This window comes from Galeopterus variegatus, unplaced genomic scaffold, assembly GCF_000696425.1.
Source record: "Galeopterus variegatus unplaced genomic scaffold, G_variegatus-3.0.2 Scaffold2681, whole genome shotgun sequence".
Taxonomy (NCBI): Eukaryota; Metazoa; Chordata; class Mammalia; order Dermoptera; family Cynocephalidae; genus Galeopterus; species Galeopterus variegatus.
In genome coordinates, this window is record NW_007728792.1 from 31,621 (window position 1) to 43,534 (window position 11,914).

An 11,914-nucleotide genomic window follows, 5' to 3' on the forward strand; every position below is an offset into this window, starting at 1 on the left:
CGCCTCCTCATTGGCTGAGAGTACTGAAGGGTTTACAGTCTTATTAACTCATTACTATCTCAAGGATAACTTTATCCATTTGAAGTAAACAGTTAAGGGCTAGTAACTCATTACCATCTCAAGGACAACTTTATCTATTCAGCGACACCCCCCCAGGAATGGGCTGGACCAGTCTGACAACTTTTGGGCTGGGCCTGAATTATTTCTGAAAATGAATCACTTAGATTATTTTTTTACATCTGGGAATAGAATTACTAAAATACTTAAGAGTATGTGCATATTCAACAATACCGAATAAGGCCAGTTTATTTTCTAAAGAAAATTGTATCACTATGTGCTCCCTCCATCAGTGTAAAAGTTTTCATTCCTCAGCTTTCTTGCTAACAGTTGTGTCAGACTTCAAAAGTTTTTGCCAGTCAATATAAAATTCCACCTCTTAGTTTTCTTTTCTTTTTGTTTATAAATTTGAGCATCTCTTACTATGCTGAATGGCCACTCTTCCCTCTTCTGAGATTCCTATTCATGTCTTTTGCTCATGTTTGTGCTAGATTTTTTTTTTTTTTTGTCTTTTGTCTTTTTCCGTGTCCGGCAACGGATCGCAACCCTCAGTGTTGCCCCCGTACCGGACCGGGGACCGGCAACGGGATCGCAACCCTCGGTGTTGCCCCCGCGCCTCGCTCAGCCAGTGAGCGGGAACCGGTCTGCATGTGGGATCCGAACCCTCGGGCGGGAGCACCGCCGCGCTTCCCAAGCGGGGCACTATCCAGTGTGCCACCGGGCCGGCCCTGTGCTAGATTTTTTTTTTTTTTGTCTTTTGTCTTTTTCCGCGTCCGGCAACGGATCGCAACCCTCAGTGTTGCCCCCGTACCGGACCGGGGACCGGCAACGGGATCGCAACCCTCGGTGTTGCCCCCGCGCCTCGCTCAGCCAGTGAGCGGGAACCGGTCTGCATGTGGGATCCGAACCCTCGGGCGGGAGCACCGCCGCGCTTCCCAAGCGGGGCACTATCCAGTGTGCCACCGGGCCGGCCCTGTGCTAGATTTTTTTTTTTTTTGTCTTTTGTCTTTTTCCGCGTCCGGCAACGGATCGCAACCCTCAGTGTTGCCCCCGTACCGGACCGGGGACCGGCAACGGGATCGCAACCCTCGGTGTTGCCCCCGCGCCTCGCTCAGCCAGTGAGCGGGAACCGGTCTGCATGTGGGATCCGAACCCTCGGGCGGGAGCACCGCCGCGCTTCCCAAGCGGTGCACTATCCAGTGCGCCACCGGGCCGGCCCTGTGCTAGATTTTTTTTAAAAATATGTTTTTTACTGATTTGTATTAGTTCTATAATTGAGTATATGTGGTACAGATTTCTCCTATCAATTTGGCTCACTTTTTTGTCATTTTATGTGTCTTTTGATGAGGAGAAGTTCTCAGTGTTGTTGGGTTTATCAGTTTTTATGGATAATGCTTTTGAATCTAGTTGGAGAAATTTTTCAATAGAGTATTTGAAGATACTTTTCATTATATTATAAAAGTTGCATAGTTTTTTGCATTTCTAACTTAAGATTTAATCCACTTGGAATTGATTTTGTATATAGTGTGAAGTGGTGATCCAGAACAAATTGTCCCATCGCCTTTTGTGCACTAGATTTTTTCCCCACTGATCCGGATGCCATCATATGTCTTGTCTTTCTATCTGTTTATCTATCTATCTGTCTATCTATATCTTGGCTCTGGACTCTAGTTTGTTAATCTGTTTACATGTTAACAGCATGGTCACATTATTTGAAATACTGTAACTTTGTAACAATTTCTATAAAAACAGACTTCTTTTGATATATAGCATACACATAGAAAGTACACAGCTCATGAGAAAACAGCTGAATGAATTTTCTCGATATAATCATCATGCAGGTCAAGAAAAAGAACACTATCAGCACCGTAGAGTCCCTTCCCAGTGGCTAACCTCATTCTCCAAAAAGATATTTAGTTTTGCCTGTTTTTGAACATTATATAAATGGAATTGTATAGTATACATTTTCTGTTTCTGTATTTGTATAATGTAGTATGAGTATATATTCTATTGCTTCTGGCTTTTTTCCTCAGTTTTGTTTGCGAGATCCATCCTTATTGTTGCATGTAGTATTTGTTCATTCCCTTTCACTAGTGATAATAGTAGAGTTCCAGTGGCTCCACATCCTTATCCGTCCTTTTAATTTTAGACATTCTAGTGAGTGTGTCATGGTTTTAATTTGTATTTCCTGAATGAGTAACGACGTTAAGCCCCTTTAAATATATTTTTTGGCTATTTGGATATCTTTTGTGTGGCTTGCCAAGTTTTTTGCTCATATTTACATTGGGCCATCTGTCTTTCTCCTACTGATTTGTAAGAGTTCATTATATATCCTGGATACCATCTCTTGCTGGTTATGCTTTGCAAATATCTTCTCTTGTTTCCCCAGCCCTATGAGTCTGTTTAAAGTTCTGCTTGACTTCTCAACCTCTCCATTGTCCTTTTCCTATTGGCAAATATCTCCAGGAGAAAAGAGGCATTAAGGGACTCAACTTTTGGGGCTTCCCTTCCTTCCAAAGTCACCTCTCATGTCCTTGCTGTCTTTGTACAAGTGTTTCATGCTTTCAAACCAATGTTTTTTATATTATGTTCAGTTGCTGAGTTCTCACAGGGAGGGTTGGTCTGAAACAGCCATCTAGTCAATCATTGAGGGCCACAGAATTATTAACAAGCCCTCCCATCTTGGAGTTGTTCCACAAAGAATTTCTTGGCTCTTTTCTCCTGTGTATAATTTTAGAATCATCTTTTCAAGTGATATAGATACACTCATATTCTGTTGGGATTTTGATGGGAAATGCACTGAATCTGTAAATTAGTTTGGAGAGAACTACGTTTTGTTATTAAGTTTTTTTAACCATGAGCGTTGTAATCTCTGTTTAGGTCTTTTGCAATGTCTTTCAATAAAGTTTTATAATTTTCAATTAAAGTATTGCAAAATTTTGTTAGATTTATTTCTAGGTACCTTATTTTTGTAGCAAATCATAAATGTTATCTTCTTATGAGTGTATTTTCTACTTTGCTGGTATACAGAAATACAATTTGACTTTGCATAACAACCTTGCTATACTCCTAATTGTGATAAGTATCTATAGATTTCCTTTGGATTTTTCTATGCATACAGTCCTTTCTGTGAATAATGACCTCTTTGTTTTCTCCTTTGCAATTCTTACGCTTTTTTTTCTTTCTTTTTCTTGTCCTAATGTGCTGGCTAGGATCTCCAGTACAATGTTGAATAGAAGCTGTGATGGGGGCATCCTGATCTTGTTCCTGATTTTAAAGGGAATGCTTTCAAAGTTTCACAGTTAAGTATGATGCTTGCTGTAGGTTTATTGTAGATAATCTTTTCAGGTTAAGGATGTTCCTTTCTTTGTTTGCTAATTTTTTAAAAAATCATAAATGGATGTTGTATTTCATCAAAGGTTTTTTCTGCATCTTTTGAGAAGATCATATATTTTTTCTTCTGTAATCTAATACATGAATTATATTGGTCTATTTTTCAAATATTTAAACCAACCTAGTGTTTCAAGAATAAATTGAACCTTGATCTATCTGTCTTTTTTTTATTCCCGTTATTGGACTCAGTTTAAAGATAATTTAGGGTTTTTGCTTCTAATAATGAGTAATATTGACCTATAATTTAAAAATACCTTTCCTGTTTCTTCTGCAAGTCTTTAGGTCACATTAGAATGAGCTGTTTCTTAAATGGTAGAACTTCCTTGTAAAATTGTTGCTATTTTCTTTGAGGCACACTTCTTTAACCATTGATTCAATTGCTGTGCTTATACCACTGTTCATTTTTTCAATTTTCAAATCTATTTTGGTAGGTTGTGCTTTTATAGAAAGTTGTTCATTTCATCCATATTCTTGAATTTACACCATTAAGTCGTTAATCTCTTATTTGTAGTAGTTGTAGTTACTATCCGCTCTATCCTTTTTTTAAATGCCTTTTTTTCTTGATCATTTTTAGCTGAGAGTCTGCAAATATATCCTTCCCCCACTTCACTAATTCCTGCTCTTAATTTCTTTTCTTATACTACCTTTGGGTTTCTTTCTGTTGTTTTTTTTCTGATTTCTTAAGTTGGATACCTATCATTAATTTACAGCATTTTAATATAGACATTTAAGACCATAAATGTCTATATATTGCGTTTCCTGCATCACACAAGTTTTGATGTGTGGCATTTTCATTTTTTTCACTTGCATTTTTGTATTTTCCACTATGCATTCTTTAATGTATGAGTTATTTAAAAATTTAATTTCTCAATATGTGGGAATTCCTTTAGTTAATCTGATGATTGATTTGTAATTGCAATGTGGTTCGTCAGAATGGTGTCAGTTCTTTGAAATCTGTTGAGACTGTGTGGTCAGTTTTTATAATTTTTGTTTGTACTTGAAGGGAGTGTGTATTTTCTGGTCGTTGGTGCAAAGTTTATATAAGTTCACTAGTTAGACTTGTTAATTATGTTGTTCAAATCTTATATCTTTATTTTTATTTTTTAGAGAGCAGAGGTATGTTAATCTTTTACTAGAATGGTGAGGTTTTTTTTTTCCCCCAGGTTTTTTTTCTTTTAGTTCTATCAGTTTTTTAAAAATATGTTTTAAACTTGTTAGTAGTTAAAATTTAATACATTTTCCTGCTGATTGAAACTTTTACTCTGTGTAGTGGACTATATAAAGAAATGCTTTCTGTATTAAATACTATTATTGATGTTAACATACCTAGATGAATTTTTCTTGGTCAGTTAATTTTGCCTGATATGTTTTTTTGAATTCTCCCTCCCCCTGCATTTTTGTGTTCTTTTATTTTAGCTTTGGCTCTTGTGAATATCATGCTTTTGAATTAAAAGAATTTTTAAAACCTGGTTTCATAGTCTTGGTTTGTGTAATTTTAAACTTTTACTGGAGATAATTGTCAGTTCACTTGCAGTTGTAAGAAATAATATAAAGACATCTTATGTACTCTTTATCCCATTTCCCCTAGTGGGAAAACTGTAGTACAGTATTTTCTTGCAGACGGTAGTATAGTATCACAACCAGGTTATTGACATTAACACAATTAAGGTGAAGACTTTTTATTACCACAAGCATCCCTCATATTGTCATTTGTAGCCACACCTTCTTCCCTCCTGTCCACTCCACTCCCCCCATCCCCCCGATCTCTGGCACCCACTAATCTCTTTTTCATTTCTATGATTTTTGTCTTCAAAAGTGTTACATAAATTGAATCATACAATATGTAACATTTGGGTTTGGCCTTTTTCATTCAGAATAATCCTCTGAAAATTTACATAATATGTATAGTTTGTCCCTTTTTACTACTGAGTAGTATTCCATGGTATGGCCTTATAGTTCCTGTAACCATTAACCTGTTGAGGGACATCTGGGTTGTTTACAGTTTTTGGCTATTATGAATAAAAGTGCTATAAAGATTTATGCATAAATTTTTTTGTGAACATTAGTCTTCATTTCTGTGGAGTAAATGCCCAGGAATGCAATTGTTGGGTCATATGGTGGTTGTATGTATAGTTTTTTAAGAACTTGCTAAACTGTTTTCCAGAGTGGCTGTACCATTTTACATCCCTACCAGCAATGTACAGAGTGATCCAGTTTCTCTGCATCCTCACCAGCATTTGGTGTTATCACTGTTTTTCATTTTAGCCATTCTGGTAGGTATCTAGAGATATCTCAGTGAGGTTTCGATTTGCATTTCCCTAATGGCTAATGATGCTGAACATATTTTTATGTGCTTATTTGCCCATCGATGAAATGTCTCTTCATGTCTTCTGTCCTTTTTTTAATTGGATTTTTTTTCTGTTGAGTTTCGAGAGTTCTAGGTATTTCTAGATACTAGTCCTTTGTCAAATATGTAGTGTGCAAATATTTTTTCTAAGTCTGTTGTCTTTTCATCCCTATAAAGGGTTTTTTTTTGCAGAATATAAGTTTTAATTTTTTAATTTTAATTTTAAAGTATATCATTTTTCCTTTTATGGGTCTTGCTTTTAATGTGAAATCTAAGAACTCTTTGCCTAACCTTAGATCCTGAAGATTTTCCTTTTTTTGTTATTTTTTAATATTTTATTTTTATGTGTAAGTCTATAATCCATGTGGACTTAATTTTTGTCTAAGGTGAGAGACTTAGGTGGAATTTCATTTTTTTTTATTTGTCTATGATTGTCCAGTTGCTCCAGCACCATTTGAGCTGGAGCATTGAGTTACTTTTATACATTTGTGAGAAATTATTTGGGCATTATTGTGTAGGTCTATTTCTGGGTTCTGTATTCTGATCCATTGATCTATATGTTTGCCCTTCCACTAGTACCACACAGTCTAGATTACTGTAGCTAAGTTGTGAAATGAGATAGACTGATTCTTCTTCCTCTGTTCTTTTTAAAATTGCTTTGGCTCTTCTTGTTCCTTTGCCTTTCCATATAAATTTTAGAATAGCCTCATCTATATCTACAAAAAGTATTGCTGGGATTTGGATAGGAATTGTGTTAAACTTATCAGTTTGGGGAAAATTGACATCTTTACTATGTTGAGTCTTCTAATCCACGAAGAATCCATTTATTTAGATCTTCTTAGATTTCTTTCATCAATGTTTTATAGTTTTCAGAATACAAGTCCTGTACATGTTTGTTAGATTTTTATCTATGTATTTTAATTTTCTTTGGAGTGATTATAAATGGTGTTGTGTTTTTAACTTGTTTCCACATGTTCATTGTTAGTATATAAAGATGTGATGATGTAATTGTTTTTGTGTGTTGGTATCCTATAACCTTACTGAACTGACTTAGTTGTTTTGTAGATTCATTGAGATTTTCTATATAAACAATCATGCTATCTGCAAATAGAATCATCTGTCGATATATGTGATATCTGGGGGGGATTGGTCGCAAGGATACCAAATATCGAAATCCTCAGATGCTCAAGTCCCTTGTGTAAAATGATGTAGTATTTGCATATAACCTATGCTCATTCTCCCATGTACTCTAAATCATCTCTATATTACCTTTAATACCTAATACAATGTAAATGCTATGTAAATAGTTGTCATACTGTATTGTTTGGGAAAATAATGAAAAGGGAAAAAAAAAAAAAACCTGTACATGTACAGGATGCAGTTTTTTTCCCCAAATATTTTTGGTCCAAGGTTGGTTGAATCCATGAATCCCATGGATACAGAGGGCTGACTGCACTGACAGTTTTTTCTTTCCAACCCATTATACCTTTTATTTCCTTTTCCTTTTCTACTAGCTAGAACTTTTAGCACTATGTTGGATGAATGATGAGAGTAGGCGTTCTTGCCTCATTCCTGATAGTAGGGTGAAAATATTCAGTCTTTCACCATTTAGTATAATGTTAGCACTAGATTTTTTTGTAGATGCTATTTATCAAGTCGAGGAAGTTCCCTTCTATTTCTGCTTTTCTGAGAGTTTCTATCATGAATGGTTGTTGAATTTGTTAAATGCATTTTCTGCATTGATTGATTAGATCATTTTTCTTTTTTAGCTGGTAACACATATGGTATACTACATTGATTTCAAACGTTGAATCAGCCTTGTGTCCTTGGAATAAACCCCACTTGGTCGTGGTGTGTAATTCATTTTATATATTGCTGAATTTTACTTGCTCCTATTTTGTTAAGCATTTTAACATCTATATCTGTAAGGGATATTGTTGTGTAGTTTTATTTTTTATACTGTCTTTGTCTTGTTTTGGTATCATGGTAATACCGGGTTCATAAAATGAATTTGGAAGTGTTCTATCTTTTTTCCTGGAAGAAAGTATATAGAATTAGTGTTAATGCTTTTAGTGTTTTGTAGAATTCTCCTTTAAAATCATATGGGCCCAAGATTCCTTTTTTGGGAGTTTTAAAGTTATTAATTAGATTTCTTTAATAGTTAGAAGGATAATCAGATCTGTTTCATACCGAGTGAATTTTGGTAGTTTGTGTGTTTTCAAGGAATTGGTCCATTCCACCTAAGTTGACAAATTTATGTAAGTAGAGTTGTTTTTAGTATTCCTGTGTTCTTTTTGATGTCTGCAGATTCTGTAGTGTTGTCCTCTAGTGTTGTTCTTTTACTGGAGAGTTTATTTCCTTTTTATTTGATGAGATTATTAATATATTTGCATTTATTTTTAATTCCTTCATTTCAGTTTGTGCTATCCTACTTTTTTGTGTTTTTCTCTCTACCTGTTTTCTTGCCTTCTATTGGGTTTTTTTTCTTCTCTCTTTCTCATGGTTTTCCTACTTTACTAGCTGTGAATTACACATTACTTCCTCACAGACTCTTGAAATTTCTCTTGAAATTTTAATATGGGTTTGTAAGTCTGAAATTACTATGTTTTCCTTTTTCACCTATAGAACACTTTCAGATGCTCCCCACCTTCCTGACGTATATTCCATCATAGCTCAGCATTTTCATTCTGTCTTTTCTTAACCTCTAACATTTGACATTATTTTCTGTGGTAAATATTTAGGCTAAACTCTTCCCTCTCCAGACTTGTTGTTTTTTCTTTGCTTATCATTCTGCTCTCTTAATACTCATTCTTCTGCATTACTCTGGTTGGGTAGTGGTGGGCTTTTTAGTTTACTCGTGTGATAGGCCTGCTTGCCTCTTCAGGACTTTTGCGTCTGCTGTCCTTTGCCTTGGAACGCTTTTCCTCAGATATCCATTGGGTGCTTTCTTACTTCTTTAGTTATTTATTCAGTTGCCTTTTCAGTGAGGCCTTCACCCTTTAAAATTGCAAATCCTCTACATCCTCACTCCCTGTTTCCTTTCCCTTTTTTATTATTCATTTTATTCATCACCATCTGCCATATTACATATTTTATTTAATTCTGTATTGTAAGTTTTGGTCTATTAAGATGTCCAACTTATTCATTGCAATTTTATTATATTTATAACTTAAGTTGGGAAGAATTGACATCTTTAGTATTAATTATTTTTATCTAGTAATGTGATATAATCCTTAATTTATTCAAGGCTTCTTTTATATCTTGTGGTTTTTTTATGTAGCTCTTGCAAAATTTTAAGATATATTCCTTTGCATTTTATACATTTATGTTACTTAGATTCATTTTCCAAAATGTTGTTTTTCCTTATCTGTCATTTGAAAATCTATTTGATGTGTGGGACATTTGACAAAAATTTTGTTGATTTAAGTGGATTCTCTTATAGGGAGTCCTGGCATTTGTAAATAGTAAATGTCACTTAAAAATTTTTTTGTCTTGTATTATCTAGACTCTTTGGAGTAATGTTGAATGATAAAACATAATGTACATTTCATAGATCTTTATGATCTAGTGTTCTATCTTTAGTATATATGCTATTGATTTTTGATAGATATAATTTATCATGTTAATAAAGTTTCTTTCTGTTCCTGTTTAAGAGGTTTTATCAAATGCTGTTTCACCATTTATCCAGATAATCATATGGCTTTTCTTCTTGAACTAGTAAATCTTCTTGTATTGTTTCCCATTTTCAATTTTCAGAATAATAATGAGTTGGTTCACTAATATCCTGTATAGGAGATCAGTGAGTTTTTCAAAGTATCATTATGAACAAATGAAATTTTATTATGTTTGATGTGTTTGAATCCATTGCAGTTATTGATGCTCAAATTGTCTCATCTTGTGCTACTAAGAGCCCATTCTAGATGTTTTCTATGCCCTTCAAACAAGATCCCAGTGGTCTCTGGTAGCTTCTTTGCTTTTTGGTATGACAAAATGTTCTAGGCTCATCTTGTGCATTTTCTACCCTGGACCAGCAATCGGCCATTTAAGCAAGGATGGTGTGGGTTTCTTTTATGGGAAATGATATTTAGACCACAGTCTCTTGTTTCCCCACCTACAAACAAATTAATAAACTAACATTTTTTGTTTAGTGAAATCTTGACTACTTTTAGATTTATAGAAAAGTTAGGGAGATAGTACGGACAGAGACCCTATATACCCTACACCCATTTCTCCCTGTTTAAGTAGACTTTTAATTATGGAAACATTCTTATATTCCCTATGTAACCAGTACCTAGCTTTAGTATATATCAACTCCAGTCTTTTTTCATTTATGTCTCTACCTGCTCTCCCCAAATTATTTGAAAGGAAATCACATATATTGTATAATTTTGTACATAAAAATTTGGTATGTGACTATAAGACAAACATAGAGATTATCTTAACCAAGTAATTTGCTAAGTTTATGTTAAGACCTTCTTATATTCCTAGATTAAACTGTATTGGGTACATTTTGGACTTTTATGTCTACATTCACGGGGAACATTGATGTGCTAATATTGGTTTATAAATTACATTACACAAAGACTTCTTATGGGGCTGGCCTGGTGGCGCACTGCTACAGTGCGCCGATTGGGAGCGCGGCGGTGCTCCCGCCGAGGGTTCGGATCCCACATACAGACCGGTTCCCGCTCACTGGCTGAGCGAGGTGCAGGCGCAACACCGAGGGTTGCGATCCCGTTGCCGGTCCCGGTCCGGGCGCGACACTGAGGGTTGCGATCCGTTGCCGGAAACACACACACACACACACACACACAAAAAAGACTTCTTATGGTCCATCTTGGGAAATGAGAAAGAGTAGATGGTATACTAGGCTGCCTGTTTCATCAGGCTTTCACCTAAAACTTTGGTTGGATTGGGTACACCCACCTGCTGAAGTTTGAAAACCAATAATTTACATACTTTTTGAGTTTTGTGGTTTTGGGCTCAATATGTTTCTATGTTTGTCTTCTAATAAATGTATTTGATTCTCTGGTTTTTATTCTCTTAAACAGGTAAGGAACAGGATTTCATCTTTTCCGTGAAGGCTTGGTAGAATTTATTCATCAAGCTGTCTTGTCTGGGTAGATGTTTTTGGATTGGGGGGAGGGTGGTTCATATAAGAGATAATTTGCCTCATGAATCAGATGGAATAATTTGTATTCTAGGAAATCATTTTTGTCTCTATAAGTTCTTAGGCCAGGGTTCAATACCGGGACCTGCCATCTGCAAAAAAAAAAAAGAAAGAAAGAAAGAAAAAGAAAAAAGAAAGTTCTTAAGATATAGATATGTGTATTTTTCTCTTAGTTTATAGAAATTTGCTGATTATTGGTGATCTTTGTGTTCCTTTGCTTATTGTTAAGACTACATTTGTTTGCTTTCCCTTTTTTGCATCTATCTTTATAGACTGTATTTTGCTTTCTAATTAATTTTCTTTTGCTTTACCCTTTAATCCTCCCCTTCCCCAAATCTCATTTTTAGTTTATTTTGTTGTTACTTTTTTGCTAATTGAATTGACTACTTTATTTGAAATTTTTATTACATACATTTTTATTTTATTTTTACTGTAGAAGCATTTAGGGAGATATTCTCCCAAACAGTGGTTTATTTTTTATAGATTTTGAAATGTGGTATTTTCTTTATTGTTTCTGTAGAAGGTAGCTGTCAATTTTAATTTCTTTAGCCTAGAAGTTATAGTAATCATTTTATTATAAGGAAGTGCTTCATTTAAGGTCTCTCAAGTAAAAGAAGATTTAGTTAAAGGGAATATATGATTTCAATAGGAATACAGGACCAGGAACCAGGGCCTCCTATGACCTCTTAAATGGGTAGTAGTTAGGAATTGGGGTGTCTTCCTGGCTTGCCACATAGTTTCTTTTGTGGCATTCGCTTGGTCTCTTATTGATGTATTGGTTATGTTAATCTGGTGGTTTGTCTTTATTCTTACTTCTTGTCTTTATGAATGAAGGTGTAGGTTGTCTTAATATTGTAGCTGGAATAGGCAGTATTGATAATGTGATTAGCCGGAAGCCAGCCGGAGATGGCGGGACGAGAAGACGAGCGCAGGATTTAGAAAAGAGA

General features: G+C 35.1%; 1 protein-coding gene across 3 annotated transcripts in view; it reads left to right on the forward strand.

The window, feature by feature from the left end:
• PIAS2 (protein inhibitor of activated STAT, 2) overlaps positions 1 to 11,914 on the forward strand; it is a 123,135-nt gene that overhangs the window by 6,925 nt on the left and 104,296 nt on the right. The window contains exon 1 of one of the 3 annotated variants that reach the window (XM_008582612.1): positions 3,281 to 3,358. The exons of 1 other annotated variant lie outside the window; for it this stretch is intronic. The gene's annotated coding sequence lies outside the window, so the exon portion shown is untranslated. Of the gene's footprint in view, positions 1 to 3,280; positions 3,359 to 5,688; positions 5,724 to 11,914 lie in introns of those variants that run through there. One more of the 3 variants, XM_008582611.1, reaches the window with a different exon arrangement.